The sequence below is a fragment of the Rhopalosiphum padi genome, chromosome 2 (genome assembly GCF_020882245.1).
Source record: "Rhopalosiphum padi isolate XX-2018 chromosome 2, ASM2088224v1, whole genome shotgun sequence".
NCBI classification, from domain to species: domain Eukaryota; kingdom Metazoa; phylum Arthropoda; class Insecta; order Hemiptera; family Aphididae; genus Rhopalosiphum; species Rhopalosiphum padi.
The window spans coordinates 81,529,185-81,539,773 of record NC_083598.1 but is presented as its reverse complement, the minus strand read 5'-3'; positions in this window follow the sequence as shown (position 1 = coordinate 81,539,773).

The following is a 10,589-nucleotide window of genomic DNA, read 5'->3' as shown; positions in this document are numbered from 1 at the left end:
TACTGCAGTATTGTATATACATATATATATTATAGTGGCGTGTAGCTGTAGTAGAATAAGTTTAGCGGTGCGGGCGGGAGCGCACAATCTGGCGAGACCACGTGTTCACGACGGGTCACGCGTGGTGGGACGGTAGTATTGGGGGGGGGAGTGCGCACAAATCACCGTGGAAAGGAGAGAGATCCACGCAGTGGGAAAAGGAAAAATACACACACACACATACAATACATAGTATATATAAACACACAAGTGGTTTGGTTGTACGGGATCAAGGCCACTTTTACAACCCGGCCACAACTCGATCCTAATTATACACACACACACACACTATGCACTACTACTACTACTACTACTATTACTATTACTATTACTACTACTACTATTATTACTACTATTACTACTACTACTACTACTACTACCACCACCACTACTACTACGGTATATTATGCCTCCTATCTTTCTCCACACCACACCTCTGCCAGCACTGTCTTGTTGCTGTTGGGTTTCTTTTTTTCTTTATATATAAATATGTATTTTTTTTTTTTTTGTCTCTAATGACCCTCGTTCGTGTGGACACAAAAGAAACGTACCTAAAGACGACGACGGGCGAGGCGGTGGTGGTAGGAGAAAAGAGAGAGAAACGCTTACACACAACATCATACACACACACACACAAATATATATAAATATATATATGACATATAACTAAAAATATATATATTATATATATATTATAGGTACACGCTGCAGCGGTGCATAATACGTACACGAGTACGCGCGCGCCAATTCGGGGTCAACAACAGTCCACTCTTTATACGCGCGCGTTGCTGCAGCGTACTATACAGTATATAATATATAATAATAATAATGTTATATACGGGGTGATTCATTTATCGTAAAACGCTAACGTTTCCGAAAATATATATTTTATATAATTTTAAGTCGTCACTGCGACTTACGGTTCAAAACAACAGTTTTTCTATTTTTTATTGCTATAATTTTCAAGTTAAGTTAAGTTATTTTTTTTTTTTTTTGAATGATAGTATGCTTTTTTTAGTTTTATAATCCCGAAGCAGAATATTATTCAGAATATTTAGATCTATCAAAATCAAATTTCTGAAATGTACTTTATTTGTAATAAATTATAAGTATTTTAGTATTTAAAGATCTAAAGTATCTTAATGATCGGAGTGGAGTAATGGACCAATATTTTGCGAGTTACAATTGTACCACCACTTTTGTCTGTTGATCTAAACCTTAAATGTTTGTAAAATTGTAACTCGTAGACTAATGGTTCAAAATTTGATTTTTTATAAATCGAAGTACTTCAAAAAATATTCTGCTTGGAAGAACTCATAAAGAATTAAGAATACGTGTTCATTAAAAACATTAAAAAGTTACAGAAATATATCATTATATTTTAGAACAATATTGTTTTTAATTAAGTAATAAAATAATTTAAAAAAAAGATATTGATGTAAAATTATTATTTTTTGAAATAATGAGTATCTTACATTAAATTAAACACTTGTTATCTTAATATATACACGGTAAACGCATACTGCACAGCATAACAATAATAAAAAAAATTATGTTAAACATTTTAAATTGGCCATGTTTTGCAGAGAGAAATAACGATCAACACAACAATCATCAATTATAATACTTATAGTCACATAATACATATATTATGCACGTGTGCATTATATTTGATAAACATTTTTATCACAAAAATATAATATTAGTGATAACTGGACTTATTATTTTAAAAAGTTTACAATGTATCTCATCAAGTGTTGTCCCTTTGTGTCTTGTATAATATGAGTCTAAATATTATGTCAATAATTCGAGTCAAAACCCAACTTTTTTTGTCAAATTATTTTATGCGTATAGTTTAGATAAATGTTAATTCATCGTTTGTATCCACCACACACCACTATTGTCATTTCGGTTTGTTGGTTCTTACATATATATAATAGTTAATAGTTAATAGTCGATAGTAATATCTTTTCCCCAATATTTTTTCAACATAGCATTTAATGCGATATTCAACGAATTTCGAAAAACATTTCCGTCAATCGTACTGGTCATTATAGAGAATATCGATTTATAACAGCTCTTTTTTAGTATGTTGTGTACACAGCACAACCGCCGGACAATTGAACTATAATTCGATTAACGATTACATTTTTCCTGTACGGGATCTCATTCGCAGTGTTTGTCTGTTGGTGGTGCAGTGCTTGGTCAGTCCTGCAGGGCTACACCGAACAGTACTGTTACGTATCCCTATATAGGACGTAACGCACGTATTCCACGCACAAGTGTGTTACAATAATAATATAATAACTATCGAAACGGGATTTGATGAACATGTACAATTGATTTCGGTGAAACGTTATTGGTGTTGACAGATTATGCGGTCTGTGTGCCGGCCTCTTCATTTTCCGGACAATCGATTATGATACACGTTTGATTGTTTGTGTTGCGTTTCTGTTCGGCTGATTATCGGGAGAAGGGGTCTTTTATTACGCGTCTGCCCGGGCATGTGTCAGTTCTGAGTGACCTGTTCTTGTCCAGCTCTGTAATATGCCCTGATAATATTATAACGACAACTCCAGATTCGATTTATTTTCTTTAACGCGCCTTATTACATCTCGTTTAGATTACTAAATGGTACGCTTAACGTGATCTACGACGGGACGTTTAAAAACGAAATGAGTTACATTTCCATCGCGCGATGGAAACGAGTGAATATCGCTTAAAATTATAAACCGTTAATGCGCAGTCAAAAATAATACATCATCGCCAACTGGTGCGCCGCGTATGTGTCATGCATATTATATATATATGATGGTAGGAAACGTTCATCGGCGGTAATATGATTAATTTTATAGCAGGTCTAAAAGAGAAAGTATTAGTCATCGTATTCTATTCAAGATACTAGGATGGTTTATAACACCGCAGTGCAAATCGTTTTATGCGTTTACGTTTTAAACAATAATAATATATATTACGTTTTCTTACTATTTAACGGGTCAGCGATTGTATTTAATATTTTTCTATTCGAGAGATAGACTGCAGACAGTTAGTCGGATTAAGTTTTTTTCACTCGTTTTTTCAATTAGTTAGCTTAAATAAACTAAAAAATTTAATTTTAGTCCAATCGAAATTAATGTTTCGGAAGCCTATAATGTTAAGTTTATCAACAATTTATAGATTAGAGTAGCAAAATATGTTGATACATATTACTTACCATTGACGCTTCATTTGAACAGAGTACCAGTTATATAAATTGGCAGACATGACAATGATTTTATCAGGACTGGGGACTTATAGCACTTAAAATTATTAAAATAAGCGCTTAAAAAAACGCTTATATAAAGATCATTATAAGCACTCAAACAAGCATTTAAAAAACTTAAATTTGAGCAAAAATATTTAATCAAAAAAAAAAAAACTTTCTTTTTACATTATAAAGCAGGTACTAAATTTAATTTGTAACTGTGCTAAAAATAATATAATTAAATATTACAAAAGATATTGAAACAAGATGATTAGGAAAAGTTTCTAACTAAAAAATCAAAAAAAATAAATAAATCTTTATATAATAAAAAATCAAACTTCACTTCCGAAGCATTTTGCCTTATTGTTTATAGGTTTTCTGAAAAAACCATAAAAAAGAGAAAAACTGGAAATAAGTATCTTTTTAAAAAATCGTTGAAAAAAGCAAAAAAAAAGCACTTTCAAATTTCATAATTGAACGTATTGTAACATGACATGCACTCTGCTACATTTCAAGTCAGTCCATAAAAATAAGCAAATACTTTAAGTCCCGAGCCCTAGTTATTATTATTATTCAATGTTCATGTTGAAATCTGTAGTATCAGGCGGCAGACAGTGATGATGGCGTACCCAGAGGTTTTCAATTTGGGCGGGGGGGGATCTTAACATAGAAAATTAATTTAGATTCAGTAACGAAGTAATTTTTAATACAACAATTAATTTATAAAATGTCAATTTATTTAATATAAAGTAAAATTGTTCAACTAAAAAAAAATATGGGTATACTGGGTATAGTATTTATTTTTATCAACAACAAAATGTATTTTTAATTTCATATTCCAAAGCTGATTATTTTTTAAAGTATTTTAAATTTTTAAATAAGTAGTAGTAAGTGTTGCAAGTATTTACATTTTATAGTTAAGATAAACGGAGTATATAATAAATACACCATCTTGTGGTTTTATGTTGATAAAATAATGAAATTTCAATAAACAACAAACTATTATTAAATGTGATAATGATATATTTTTGTTTACCTAATTTTAGTAAAACACTTGGCACGTCATTAAGTATAGGTATATACATTATTGCATTGAGTAAATTATGCTTTACAATATTGTATTATATCATGTTTTTTACGTTTCAAGTTTGCAATGCTGATTTATGAATAGTTTAAAAAATGTACATTTTAACATGCAATCAATGGATGGTATAGAGCGAAGCCCTTTTATTCACCCATACATCTCTCCCTCGTCTTTGTACGCCACTGCAGATGTCGCAATAATTGCGTCTTGTAATAAATCTCCACATGTCATGGTAACTTATACATCTACTTTTACTCTACGAATTTGGCTTAAGTCCTTTCGAATCCGTTGAAATACATAAATGGATAGATAATCTCGAGAAAATGTAAAGGGAGTGTTGCAGTTCAATTTTTGATTAAGTGTATAGCCTATATACTGCATGTAGTATAGATATATTTTAATATCCAATATTATACTTGTTGGAGTCCGCACACTTACGGGATATCACCGTGCTGTATATCGAGATTGTCAACAATAACATTTAGCCTAATGATTACCAACTAATTATTGTGTAAGTATATTTGTTTTTGTTTTTTTATGCCTTTGGGCGTGTTTGTTATAATATACTTCGAACGGGAGCACCTGTATTGATGATGACGCTTCAAAATGCGTGCGTGCGTGTTGGAAAGGATTTATTTCGTATTTATTTATTTTATCGGACAACGGGAATAATAAGGATAGAAAATAATAATATTAACCAAATTTAGCATTTTCAGATCATTTTATACATTTATGTACCTTCTATTAGTATAAATTAGGAAATTCAAAATATAAAATCGAGAAATATTGTTTTCATAATATTTGCTATATATTTTTTATATAGCTCTCTTTATAATTTTTTGATAACGTATTTATCTATCTAATTTCTATACTCATTATCGGATATAGTGTCTTGCCTCGGAATTAAAAGAAATACAAACTAATTGGTCAATTCGAGCTACAATTTGATCGCATTTATTGCGAGTATACCTACTTACTATTTTTGTTGTGTATGTTTTCAAGTCCGGAATTTTGTTGTTGTATTGTCGTTTAATTAGCAAAGATAAACAAATATTAAAAATGCAAAAAATCGTTCTCTTTGTACATTTGTGTGTTGAAAACAATGTGGGTAATTTTTAAGGGCGTTATTGAATTGAAAAAACATTTTATAAGGTATTTATTTTTTAGAGAATTTTTTTACAACATCTTAGAGATTTAAATCTGGATACTATTAATAACAATGTTTATGCATTTCAGGAGGTGCCTGGACACTCTTGTGCATCACCGCTGTGCAGGCTCAGCCACAGCTACTACTCATCGGGCACTATATCGGGTTTGCATCATTCTGCAGCACACGATAATATCATACGACGACTGTGATAATAATATAATATAACTTTGAGTGAAATACATGCAAAATATCATCATACCCAATGGCCAATACCCATCATACAAACATTGTATTATAATGTATGTGTGGCCAGTATCTAACTAAAGACACGCACACGTCATAATATAATATTATTAAAATGTCCGTCCGTTTACAAAATAATTGGATAAAACACAAAACGCAATTTAAATTATAGTTATCGTATATTGCGCAAACATCGCAAGCCGCCTCTCGTGGTAAGTATAGCTAGGTTACTGGTTATAGGTTAGGTACCTATATGGTGTGATCGATAAACTAATAATAACAATATTTATAAGAATCACGAGATCGTCTTAAAACCATCGTAATGTGGTAATTATTCGGGCACGCAGCAGTGTATAGTCATACTCGCTATAATATGTATTTATATATAGTGTGTGTTGTAAGTTATAACTACTAACTATCGTCTGCTACCGCCCTTTATAATAGTAGTAAGACACCATCGCAGTATTGTAACAGTACATGAGACGATATTATATTATATAGTCGGTAGCCGTATATTATAAAAACAAATATGAAATAATAATAACATATAATGCGGACATTTGTATAGTAGGTAGTTTTTTCTCCAATCATATTATTATCATGGTGCTCTGCGTCCAGAGAATCGTGATACGAATCCGATGGCCAGTATACCGTTTTACGACGATGTGTGTGTGTTTTTCCGCCCACTCATATAATACCAACGGATCTACTTGCAACCATTTCAAAAATATAAAATCGCCACTACGTAATGGAATAATGTATATAATAATCATGTGATATATTATGCAACATACGATATATTATTATTGTAATATATCATTATTATTGCACATCGACTGTGCAGCGCGTACGATATGCTTTAGTTTCACGCTTTTTCCCGTATAATCATAATCACACTTCCGAGGGACATCAGGTCGTGTGTTATTTTTAATCAAATTGGTCCGTTACAAAATTTCCCACGGACGAAAATAATATTCATCTTATCGCTATTATTATGTGTATACAGTTGACCGTAGGTAAACTATGATAATATTATAGGCGTGTTTACAGCGAGCAATCTGATTTTTTTTTTTTTTTTTTGGGGTATACAAACAACACGTACATAATAATACTACGATTTAACATTATCACACCATTTATGGAGGCTGTGTAAATATAAATATAACATATACATATAAACGTTATATTTCTTTGCCTCTTGCCTGTTTATAATAATTTGCGCTATTTCGATAAATAATATTATTATATATAATACGTATGTACCTACCGCACAATGGTTCGAGAGCTTCATTTGAACGATAATTTTTAAATTTTTACACACACTTTTCATTATTAACGCGTGAATTGATGCGTAGAAAAATAAACGTTTTTAGATCATTAGTATATAATATATTAAATAACAATATTGAAACATGGTCTTACGATAAGCGATTGTGAAATAAACAAATAATATAGTAACTTGTACTATAATAAATTTAACACATACATAGTATTACATAATATCATAGAACATTATCATTAACTATATGCAAACATAATTATTATAAAAATTGAAAATTACAATTTATAAATAATTATATGATTATCAGGATTAGAGTCATTATCGTTTAAAGTGTTTAAAACATTTCGAATCTATTGTTTTTATTCGTTCGTTATTTATTATCATTTTATGTTATAAATTGACAATTTTATTGTAAAGAATATATTTTTGGCCATATCAGTTGATTCTTTTTTGCACACTTATTTCATCCAAAAAATTTTTTTTTTAAATTGTTATAGTTTTTTAGTTTTTCTTCTTATTTTTAAATTTTTAATGACAACATTATTATATTACACATTTTGGATTTCATATCTCGATATAGAATATTTTTCTGTGAATAGACATGAAAGTTAGTTGCCAGTAAGTACTCTGGAAAAATGTTGTTCCACTATTTCGCTCAACAAAACTTTAATTATAATTTATAAGGTATATAATTAAATATTCGTTCGAAATTCTCAAGAAAATATTTTGTTTTGAGATACGAAATTAAAAACATGTTATGTTATTCTAAATAGTAAAAACATAAAAATATATAATAATAGTATATTAGTATATAAATATTGTTTGGGATTTACTTTAGAATTCAAATTACCGATCTAAACAGAAATATCTATAAATACATTTAAACTTTCAAGAAAATATAAGTGTAGTCTTACCTACCTCTATAAAAACATCACTCCGTTGTATTTATTTTAATATTAATAATTTTAATAATTTTTTTTTGTGAACAAAATAATAATGTCTATTATTTTCTTTTATATATTAAAATTATAAACTAAATCATATTACATATTTTTATTATGGCTTATAAGTTATAAGTTTATAACATTATATAAATCTGGTATTTTTTGCCTATACTTCAGCCGTTGTGTATATACTGTATTGCAGAGCACTTACCGTTGATTATACTCTCGTATAACTTCGATTAAGCCTATAATTAAACGGACATATTTCGTTACTCCTATATAAAAATTATTTAATTAAAATATTGGTTTAATTATGAACATTTTCTAAAAATTATGTTTTAAAATGGCTGTTGAATAATTAACACGTATATAGTGATAAAAAAAATCTTAAACAACCTGTAAAATAATTTACGAAGATGATATTACTCTCTCCAGTCTCCACCACATGTACCTATTTGTATTGTTTTTCACTTCAAAATGCATGTATATATTATTTTAAACATGTATTATTTGTTGGTAAATAATTACAAAAAAAATAATTATTAGTAAATTAATTTTTATCACAATAAATTTTTATTTTTATTTACTTCATATTTGAAGTTTTATTCATTAAAACATCTACTTAAAGATATTATTATACGTGATTGGTTTTCCAGGTTAATACCGATTTTCGGTCAGAATTAGTATAGCCATTGATTATAATCAAAATTTATAATCAATGGTTTAGCTAAAGAAATCCTAACTAGCTGTGGTCCGTGTATTATACGTTGCCGTTTAAATTTTTATTTTAATTATGTTTTCTAAATATTGATATGTGGTACCGATAAAAAATAAAAAAATATTAGAAAATATAATAATTTAATACACTAATAATTAAGACTGGAAAAATATTATATTTACATATTTTTTTATTAAATGGCTATAAATCTATTTTATGCAAATATAAAATTATTATTATTTTGCAATTATCTTGTACTTGAATGCATTTATCGTACAATTCAACAATTTTTAATGTAAGGACATTTTTAAATCGGATTAAAATAAACTAAAATAATACATAAATCAGCAATATTTTCACAAATGTGTATAATATGATCATTTGTTGTTCTTGAAAACACATCGTGCATAATTTTGCATAACAATTTTTATTTCTGTAACTCAAGGACATTTTACCCGTTTTGATACAGTCTAAATTTAAGTAGTTTAATAAAAGTAATATTTTTCCTTTTTCACTGAACATTTTTATAATGTTTAAATTAATATATAACTACACATCTTGAATTATTGACATAAACTAATATAAAGCTGATTGCAACTTGGATAAGCACTATATAATTATTGCAGGATATAAGAAAAAATGTATAATCACGGATACTACTACTATACCAAGTTAATAATTTAATCAATTTTATTACGACCACAATATTATTCGTCTATTGCGACCACAATGTGTCTGAGTACACAACAAAATTATTAAGTATGTGGAAACTCGTTATTTTAATAATAGAGGAAAATTATTTGGATTTTTTTTGTCGAGAACAACATGGACAATGACGAATCGTTCAGAATCTCGTTGTTAGAGAAAAATGTCTATACTCACATATTTTCGTTATCCAAAAAGAAATTATTTGGGCATAATACCTGCAGTGGGACTACGAATATGATTTGAGTTTGCGCGGTGACAAACAGGAAGCGCGTATTAAGCAGGGTTCTTACAGGCCCATTCCGAGAACTGTCTTATATTGTTATAATTTATAATAGATGTTATATTACCATCCTTTATACGCCACGCCGTTCACATTATATTTTATATTAGTATTTTATAAACTTATTGATACAATATTATATTTTGTATGTGCCAATTTGAGATTTAAACATATTATAACATAGGTATTTATTATGTATTTTGTTATATTATTTTTCGGCTAATGTATTCTGTATTTCCGGGGGTATTTTATTGATATTTAATGTGCGCACCAATCGTTATACAATTAAATAAATCACCGGATACCCAAAAATGTGTAGGCTTTATTTGGTACAATAATCATCTACTCAAAAAATCTATAGGTGCTGTAAACAATGTTTTTAATGCCATGCCGGTTTCCACCAATGATCTGCAGCTCACAAACGTATAATATAACAATAATAATAATAAGCGGTGACAAAATGGGTACCTGTAATATTATGTTATGTTTTTTTGTAGTTTTATATAATAATAATAATATACGAATTTGTAAATTGTATAAAATTCATTATATCGTTATAAACCATTAAATACATATTAAATCAGTATAAACCATTAAATATGCATTTCGTCGATTTAATAAGCCATTAAATACATATTAAATCGATAACAGATCGAAATCGCACGGACGCTATATTGATGGCTAACGCTATGTATTATGATTATTTTGGGTCAAGATTAAAGCAGTGAAGCGAACATGTCAATCAACCATAATGTATACTATATATTTAGGTATAGAACTATAATATGAGTAGGTACATCCGTACACCATACATAATAATATAATATTATAAAAATGTATTAGTTTGTAAGTTTGTTAACAATAGTCAATAATAATATAATAATATGCTATAATATT